A 9510-nucleotide genomic window follows, 5' to 3' on the forward strand; every position below is an offset into this window, starting at 1 on the left:
CTATATGGTCAGTGTGAACATTTTCCTTAAGTAGTTTTTATTAAGTTCTTTGCAATGTGTGACTAACAGAATGTTCTCTGATGGACACATTCGATTAAGTTGGTTGTGAAGGGCAAACCGTGAGGAGTCACACCTGAATGGAAAGACGATAAGCTCAGTGTCACAGTGTTGCAGCTATGGACGCGATGCCAAATCCAACGTTCTTATTCAAATATATTAAATAAAATACATTTATATTGTTATTTGTTACACAGCTGTTTTTTCTTTCTGTTGAAGTAACATATTTATGTCAGAGGGCTGCAGGAGTGACTGGTGTTTCAAGCCCATCTCCTGCTGTCGTACCCTTGAGCAGGGCACTTACAGTGAATTCCACAGTAAAATTGCCCAGTTCTATGAATGTTTTGAATGTTTTGTCACTTTGGACCAAAATGAAAAGTAAGAACCCAGTTATGATGTTGTTCTGCACTGTGGTACCACTTGTCCTCCAGGGGGAGGCAACATGTCAGCATTTAGTGGAAAATCTCAACCGACAATCTTCACACCTTTTGGATGGATGGATGGACAGTTAGGTGGCTATATAGGTGATTGATTGATTGATTGACTGACTGAGAGAACTTTACTACTTGTGAAGGAAAGGCTTCAGCAGCACACATATAAGGTAGTGATGGCACTGAAAGTAAATGTCACATATAGACCAGTATGTAGGAGTAAGTAAATAATACAGTAGAAAACAAGTCTTACAGACTGGCCTGTAGCTGGAGGAGCTGTTATCTTGTCTCCCACAGTTTAAGTAAGCAGATGAGAGCAGGCAGCACAGAAAAAGCATTTGTCAGTGAGGGTTACGCCTGGTTTGTTTGAGCTCCTCTGCTAAAACTCATGGGCTTTTTGGTAGCTTCCAAACTGCATTACCCCTGTTTCCCGGGGCAAATGCACAGTGCTGTGAAAATGCATTCCAGTTTTCTGCATTTTGCAGCTTTTTGACATTAAATTTAATCAAAGGAGAATGTCATCGGACTATGAGCTGAGGCTGGAGCGCAGCTGGGTCCCACAGCAAGGCAATTATCCAAAACATGTTTGTAAGTTAACGTCACAACGGTGGCGAAAAACGAAACGAAAGTAATGGATCAGCCTGGTCCAAGTCCTGACCTCAATCTGGTGTTGCGGCAAGACCCGAAAAGGTTTCAGACGCTCGAAAACCTGCAGGTGTTGCTGAGCTGAACCAGTTGTGCCCGGGGAAGCGAGTCCAAGTTCCTCCAGCATGATTTGAGACCCTGGTCTACAGCTACAGGAAGCACTGAGTTGCAGTCGTTGCAGCGAAAGGTGTCAAAACCAGTTACCGACTGTGAAAATACTGGGCAATTACAGTATATTATTATACATTTAATTACCTTCCACACCAAAAAAATTGCATAAAAACAACAGGGGGGTCACTTTTTCCTTTTCAGGCTCCATTCATGTACTACTAGAACTAACAAGAAGATCTGATCAAATTTAATTGCAAAAAGCCGCTTAAACAGAGGAAGCTCGAAATGGGGCAAATACTTTTTCACGGCACTGAATCCCAGGTGAGCAGAGCGACGGTGATGGCGGCTCATGAGTTGGGCACTGCGAAAACAAGGCCCGGGGAGGGGATGAAAAGTAGGCAAAAGAGAAACGAGGGAACAAAACACGGTCTGTGCCCCTTAATTCCATTTGGGTTGGACGGCCCAAGGTGGACCCCACACTTCACATATAGGTGGGCTGCCCGAAAAAGAAGGAAAAGTGTCAGCAGTATTTACTCCTCAAGGAGTAAAAGCGACAATATAATTGACATCTGTGCACCGAAATAAAACTTTAGCAGCTTGCGACTCCTCCGAGGCTCCGGGACCGAGTTGCGTTTCCAGAAAAAGGGTGGTCCCGCGACGCCCTGTGACCATACCCCACCACGCATTCCGTTCCTCCAACGGTGCAAATCTAACTCCCACTTGTGTGTCACATCTGGCCATGGAAATTTATAGCATCTTTGGCCCTCATGAGTCCCCAACTGAGCGTTACCACATGCGGCTCCTTCACATGTGGTCCGGTTAGCTGGCAGCTCAAGGTTTTCACCTGGATAGCGATGTGTTTGAGAAGCGGTTTGATGAGCTCCTCCCGTTTCTCCACTGTCAGTGCTTTTACAGTGATATTACAGGTGTTATGTACACTGAAATTATGTGCTATTAAAGTGGCATTAATGTATAATGACTGTGCAATTATATGGTATTACACATATAATAATAATAATAATAATAATAATAATAATAATACAGTGATTTTACAAGTTTAATTCCACTGGTGTTAGAGTGAAAAGCTGACTTTAGAGTGTAAAGGTATAACTGCTGTGAATAGCGGGGTTATTACACCTGTAATATCAGTAATTATTCCTTTAATTCTGGCATATTTCACTGTATTATTTAATTACCGAGATATTACCGGCATAAAAAAGTGACAATATAACAAAATTCAGTATCATAAATTTCAAAAGAGTGGTATGATTCCATGGGTTTGCAGGCCCCTGCATGAGACTTTTATACATGTCAATTACCGCACTTTACACTATCTGAACACAAATGTTTTTTTTGTCCCAAATCTGAGAGAAGAAATCAAGTCATTGTGCTGTTAGGAAAGAGCAGCTCTCATCCTGCGTGAGATTCATCCCTGAAAGATTCTTTTTTCTCGTTTATTCTGTCAGTGACTTGCAATAGGAAGGTGAAGTCGGACAGAAAAAAAGGATGACATTCATGTAAATTATTTGGAAGAAGAGATCAGCGAACTCTAGACCTTTCCTTGGGGGGGAAAGGATAAGACGCAGAGCAATTCCATCACCTGTCGGGACTCAAAGTGCACGTGCCACGATAGGATGAGCACATCGGCGCTCCTCCACCTTTCGAGCGTGATGATGCGTAACCCTTTGACCTCGACCGGCCACGATACCTTCCCCAGGAGCTCAGCCTTCTGGCAGCTGGAGCAATGAGGCACATAAGTCAGGGCACAAGGTGAAAGGTGAAAGAGATCAGGAGAGCAGCTAAAGCCAATGTCTGTGCATTCCTACCTGCATCCTGCATCCGTTGCCATGGGAACAGCCCTCTGCCTCGTTGCCCGGTTCCGGTCCCTTACTGCTGGAGGACAGAGCAGGTGCGGAAACACCCTTTTCCATCCGCTAATTATGCACGGGAGGTTTCCCTTGCTGCATAACATGACCTTTGACCTTTGACCGGAAGGTAAAAAGGTTAAAATCCAGGCACCATGTAGTGCGTGACATGTGCTGCAGCCAGTCCGGCCAGTTTCAAGAGTAGCTGCAAGAACCCCACAGAAGGAAATTTAATTCCACGGGCGCCCAGATTAGCGTGGGTAATAATCCAAAACTACCAGTGTCCACCTGCACACTCAGTGTGAAAACAGCGGCTCCTCGTGCTACAAACGGTCGAATTTCAAATTTCCAGACACGAACAAACATTTTCCAATTTATTTATTTTTCATTAGATCTTTTCACGAGTCGTTAATTACATGCTGATCTGTTTTCCAAAATGTCTTGTTCGTCGCAGAGTGAAAGCCGCCTGCATTTCTCCGTCCAGCTGATAGATGGCAGTAAAGAGCAGCCAAACACAACAGCAGTGCAGCAGCACGGTAATTCTCACACTTTCGCGGTGTTTACTGCTCCTGTCCTGTGATCCCGAGTGTCGCCCACCGGTAACAAGAAGAGGAGGACTGCACGTTTATCTACAGCCTGCGCTGAACAGGAGTTTGTGAAAACGATGTGTTTTAATTTTAAATTTTAATGTAACTCAGAGCTAATAAAAATATTAAAACATATATAATCAACGGGACCGCAAGCCTGCCTGGAAGAGCTGGTATTTCGGAATTTATTCCTCGCTGCCGGCCAGGCGGTAGTTACACCACAAGATTAGTGACCTGCGCTACGTTCCCTCGACTTCGCCCTTAGAGGGCTGTCGCTTCGCTCCTCTCGTCTGCTTAGCCCTGGGACCACAGTCAACCGCACACCCTGCCGCTCGACCCCGGGAACGCGGTCAGACCACAGTATGCTGGCCAGATGTGCGCGGAGCAGAGAGCAACGTGCCGACCTCTCTACGAACAGCCGCACGGAGTCGCATTCCTCGAAGGAGGAGCGTCCCTGGGATCGGCTACACCTGCAAGGTTGCCGGAGACCAGGTGCTCCCGTGCTGACCTTCTCCTGCGCTTAGGCGCGAGACCTCGGGTGGAGAGCAAGTCTCACGAAGCTGCTTTGGTAGAACGTTACTGGAAAGAAGCTCAGTTTCAGTGGGTTCGGTGGCTGCTGCACACTCTATCCAAGGGCATTGGACCGTTGCTCAAATGGCTTCAACTTAAATTACACACTGAAGAAATCCAAGGGCTGCTCCAGGGTCACTTGAAATTATATCACTTACAGTTTCACGTTAGACCGTTTATGTAGTCGCACACCACCTGTTTGTTTGCGCTTAATCTTTTCCAGGGATCGGAGATAAATCCGTGAAAGAATCGTGGGGTTTTTCCAGGTAAATGGTACTTGCCGCTCTCGCTCTGAGTGGGATAATGACATAATGATGGAAGTAAAAACATTCTCCGGACCAGCGGAGCAGAAAGTCCATTTGCGGTGTTCTGTCAGCACGGTTTTTATGCTCTGCAGCACCTGGATTGGACCTTCCTACCATGCATCACCCTAGGCTGCCCCGCGCACCACCTTTACCCTTCGAACGCACCCAACAAGTCCTGCTAGGCGTGATCATCGCATCAAGGACACCGTCATACCCCGAGACACACCATTCAGGGGACAAGGACTTTACTTGACCAGAACTTTCATTTCACACCTTACTCCAGCTGACGGGGCAGCTCTTCGTATTTGCGAAGACAGAAATTGGATTCTACGCTCCTCCCGACAGCTGAGCGGCACGAGACCAGAACCTGGTCTCTTGCTGGGTTATCTTCTCCAACTCCCTGTTTGATTGGTCAACCCGTCAAAATGTCAGCGATCGCGTCCCCGTCCGTCCAAACCGTGTCCGCTCGTCCACCGGGGCTCAACTCGCTTTGTTTGAATTAACCCTAAGGTTTGAATGAACGCACAAACGCCGAGTTTCATATGTAAGTATGTTTCCTTTGTTAAGCGTACAAAACAATGCAAATAATAGTTAACGAACGAGCGCAGGTGCGCGGACGTACCGTAAAACGGAGTAAATAATGAAGGGAAACCACCTGGTCACGTTGTGTCACGAAGACCAATGTGAACGACCTGCAGTAATGAACTCTGTCCATTTTAATGGGACCCGGTGACATTTTAGCATAAATGGATGTCGATTTTCACCACCGAAAGTAGTTTTAATCCCGTTTGATTTCCGAGAGCTTTTCGGGAGCTGCAGCTGCCACCGGAGGTTCGCGTGCGTCACCTTGCCGGAGATTCCGAGGCCGCGCAGGCCGGAGATCGGCACTTTGCCAGCGAGGTCTCCTCGGGGTCGCCCGCTGACCGTTCCGCTCTTGGCCCGGCTCGGCTCGTTCCCGAACGTCTCGTCGCGCTCGCCAGGCCGACCGCGCACATCCATCCCCGTTCCGAGAGAGCGAAACCGAGCCGCCGTTTTCCTTCTCCCGGCTTTATGCTCATTTCTTCAGCCAAACCACGCATTTTGTGGCGTGTAAGTATAGCCCATGTGGAAGAAGAGCATCTATGAAACTTAAACATAGAACCAAGGACATCGGGGAGATGAACGACAGGAATGGAGCAGGGAGCCAGGCGGCACTGGCGGCACTGGCGGCACTGGCGCTCCCGATTTTAGCAGCTCCACGGGGCTGCGAGGTGCGTTTCATCGACAGCTATTCGAAAGTGCGGCCCGGCGCCAGTTTTCTTTATTGCCGAGTTACTTTAACGTTTGTCGGGGAAGCTCACGGAGCAAGCGCCAGCCAGAAGATGAAAGCATCGGACGGTTGCAACGCATTTTAATAGATGTTCCAAGATTCCGGAGCAAATTGCCTTGTAATTGACGCGTTCCAGGACCCGCTGCTGCTGAAACACCCTAATGTGGCACGTGCGGTCATGGTCATAAAACCGCACTGCCTGCCAACAGGGCAGAATTTTGTGACCACATCCAGACCCTCGCCTCCAAACGGGCTCTGTCTGTAATCCCATCGCCGAGCGCCGTCTCCCGTCTCACACACGCACACACAGCCGGAGTTTAGTGACGATGTCGGTCGGACCCTTGGACCAAACCGGGACGCCGCTCATGTATGGTTGAGTTCACTTGTAAACTCAGTCTTAATTCTTCCAGAGGATGTATCTCTGAGCGAATATGCGCCAGCTTCTCAACAAGCACCGCTGGGACCAGAAGTCCGTTGTGCCTAACTCCAACGGCGCTTTACGAGTGTCACGGTCAACGAAAGCATAACAATACAGACATGCCTCCATTTCTTCATCTGTTCTGTAAAAGTCTTGGATTCATCTATAAGAAATAATATTAAAAAAAAAAAACCTTTGTAAGGCTTTTTAATTTGACTGTCTTCTAAATACTTTAAAAGTAATTGAAAATCACTTACGATCCAGAGCCGACAGAAATTTTAGGAAACATGCGAGTGAAAAACATGCAATTAATGACAAATAAGATGGAAAACATTTGTATGCTAGAAAATTCATAACCGTTCATAAAATGAGAAGCCAGTGTAATACGGATGGTCAAATATGAAAAGACGAGGCAAGCGTAAGCTGCATGATTTGCTTTGGGGACCTCCTTCAAGGGAATAATAGGAAATTGTTCGGCTATGTCACGTGTTTGGATCTTAACCCAGCGGCCGACACCGTCTCTGCCCTCTGGGACCGCGAACCCCAAACAGCACAGCTCCTTTAATGACAAGGTGATGAAGTTTTGATCGCTTAATTGCTCCAGTATGATGTGAATAAATGAGATCAAACGGCAGCGTGATGCTGCTCTGCATGACGGCAACAGCGGGCCCGCGCTGCCGTCAGGAGTGGATCCAAATAAGAGGCTCTGATCATGTCCCCTGCTGGTGTCCTGTCAGGACCATAGTCAACACCGGTCTGAAATTCATATTTTCATGCGGCGAGTCCAGCTTCCTGGGTCGCTGAACCTCAGTCTGGCAGAGCCATCAGAGCTCGCTCACCTGACCCTAAAGGTCACAAAGCAGTCGCCGCCCGGCCTCTGACGGCCTCTGAACGCTTCCGATGACCGATGCCGGTATGAGTTGTGTTCTTACGTAGCGTCTCCCCTCTTCGTCCCTCTCCGTCGGCTTCCTGTAACTGTCTGTAAAAACCTCACCACTCTGGTTACGGCCAACGAGACTGGCAAAGGATCTCCACCCAGATACCTACAGGACCAGTTCGCTCTGTGCACCCCAGTAACCACTCACAAAGGGCCCACAGTCAAAACACTGACGATTCTTGATTTTGTCCCAGATGTGGTTGAATGAGTTTCCTCTGTCCCTCAAGGCTGCTGAATCCTCTCCAACACTCGAGAGTCTCAAAACCCATCTCTCTTGGGCCCACTTCTTTCCTGGACTCCCAGATGCTCCATAAACTTCCGTCACACCATCCATCACAATCGCAACCGATCAGATTTCTCATCGATTCTACGTGCCGATACTCAGCGAACGGTGCTCTCGTTTACTCCGAGCCGTGCGTCGCTTTGGAGAAAAGCGTCTGCTAAATGGCTATACTGTACGTACGTGTAAATGTTTGCCATTTCCAGGTACAGTAATTACCCAGGAGCCACAAGCAGCCCATTTTCTACGCACAACCTGGCATTAGCGATGGCGGCAGTGGGGGCGAAGGGGGTAGGCAGCACAGAGAGGCCCTGTTCCCCTCTGCCAGGACGCTCTGCCCTGGGGGTGAGGAGGTAGATGGGAGAGACATTTCTCACATTTTCCCTTCTATTCATGTCCAAAGTGACTCTTCTGCTCCCTTGTTCCACTTCGCTCAGCGCAAAGCCAGAGCTGCTGCTCAGTTCCGCCGTGCCGTGGAACAGAAGCCCTTTGACCCCCGAAACCCTGCCTCGAACGTACCACCGAGCGGCATTTCCAGGGCCCAGCACCGCAGTCCTACCGGCGCCCCCTGGAGCCAGACTCGCCATCCCATCGACCCGTGATCAGCAGGCTTCCGGGTGCGCTGGTGAAAGTCCTCCTTGAGGAGGCAGACACATGGAGATGTGCTTCACCAGGAGGACACGGAGGAACAAGCAGAAGGAGGTGCCACCACCACCCTTTGAGGAGGCCTTGCTTCTTTGTCCGGTTCCCAAAGGGGCACTGCCACCTGCTGCTGCTGCTTCACAGGTGTCTCTGCCACCCAATCTTACTCTCAAAGGGACAGCTCCTATCCCACCCTAGGTGACTAATCTCTTCAATCCTTTCCCATGCTGCTTTGCTCATACGCAATGACGATTTTAGCCCACAACCAGCAGCATGAGAAACAGCAGGAAGGCCGTTCTTGCGCTCAGGTCTTGGTTTGGAGCTGGGACTAGAACCAGTCCTCAGCACTAGCGTCACGGGCGGCGCTTTTCGCAGCGTGTCGCAGCAAAGAGAGGTCACGGGTTCAGCCCTACAGAGTGGGCTCTCACCGGGTGCCAGCAGCGAGCCGTGGTTTGGCATGGAGGCAGGAAGCGAGGGGGGGGCGGCCGCTCACATCCCGTGGGCTCTGAACAAGGTGAGCACTGTGAGGGTGCTGGATGGCAGAACCGCAGTCCACGGGGGTGGTTTTGCGGAGCAGCTCGGTCTGGGGCCGGGGCGGTTGGGGGGATTGTTGGAAAGAGGATCTAGATTGAGGTTAGAGGGGTAATTCTGTGCCTTTATTCGGTCTGCTCATCTTCCACGAGAGCACATCAGCAGGACGGTGCCAGCGCCAGTGCCGGTGCCGGTGCCAGTGCCAGTGCCAGCGGCGGACCAGGCCTCCGTTGCCGGGAAATGTTTTCTTCGTCTTCAGAGTGCTCCTTATTGCTAGCACAGCAAAGGAGACATTCATGTTGGATGTTGACTTTGAAAGTGATTTAGAACAAACAAAGCAAACAAACATGTCGACGTCAGCAATGGCGCACGGGTCCGAGTTCCAGGGTTTGAACTGGCACCTCCGTCCCGCGTGCGGCACCGCTCAATCCATGCGTCAGCAGGTAAGCTGTTGGTCTTGGACTTGCCTGGCTGAGCTGCTCCTGCTGTTGGCCATCACAGTGCGCATTATAGCCCTCGCTCTCAAATTCCCGAGCAGCTCCACCTCCAGCACGGGGGTGTCTGGAATGGGGTTTTCTCGCTCTTTCCTTCGAGAAGATAAGCGGTGCAGACAAACCCCGATTGGTGACTGTGGAGTGAGACAGACGTGTCCCTGTAGGGCCCCGCTGCTGGGGGAAGGTTTCTCTGGAGCTCAGTTTCAGAGGACCGTATTCAGAGCCGAGGCACCTCAGTCCCGATGAGGGAAACGGCTTAAGACAGCGACGTGGGGCTGTACCTCATATTCAGTCCGCACTTTTAACAAGGGGAATCCAAAGGGGTCCA

Source organism: Scleropages formosus, chromosome 4, assembly GCF_900964775.1.
Source record: "Scleropages formosus chromosome 4, fSclFor1.1, whole genome shotgun sequence".
Taxonomy (NCBI): Eukaryota; Metazoa; Chordata; class Actinopteri; order Osteoglossiformes; family Osteoglossidae; genus Scleropages; species Scleropages formosus.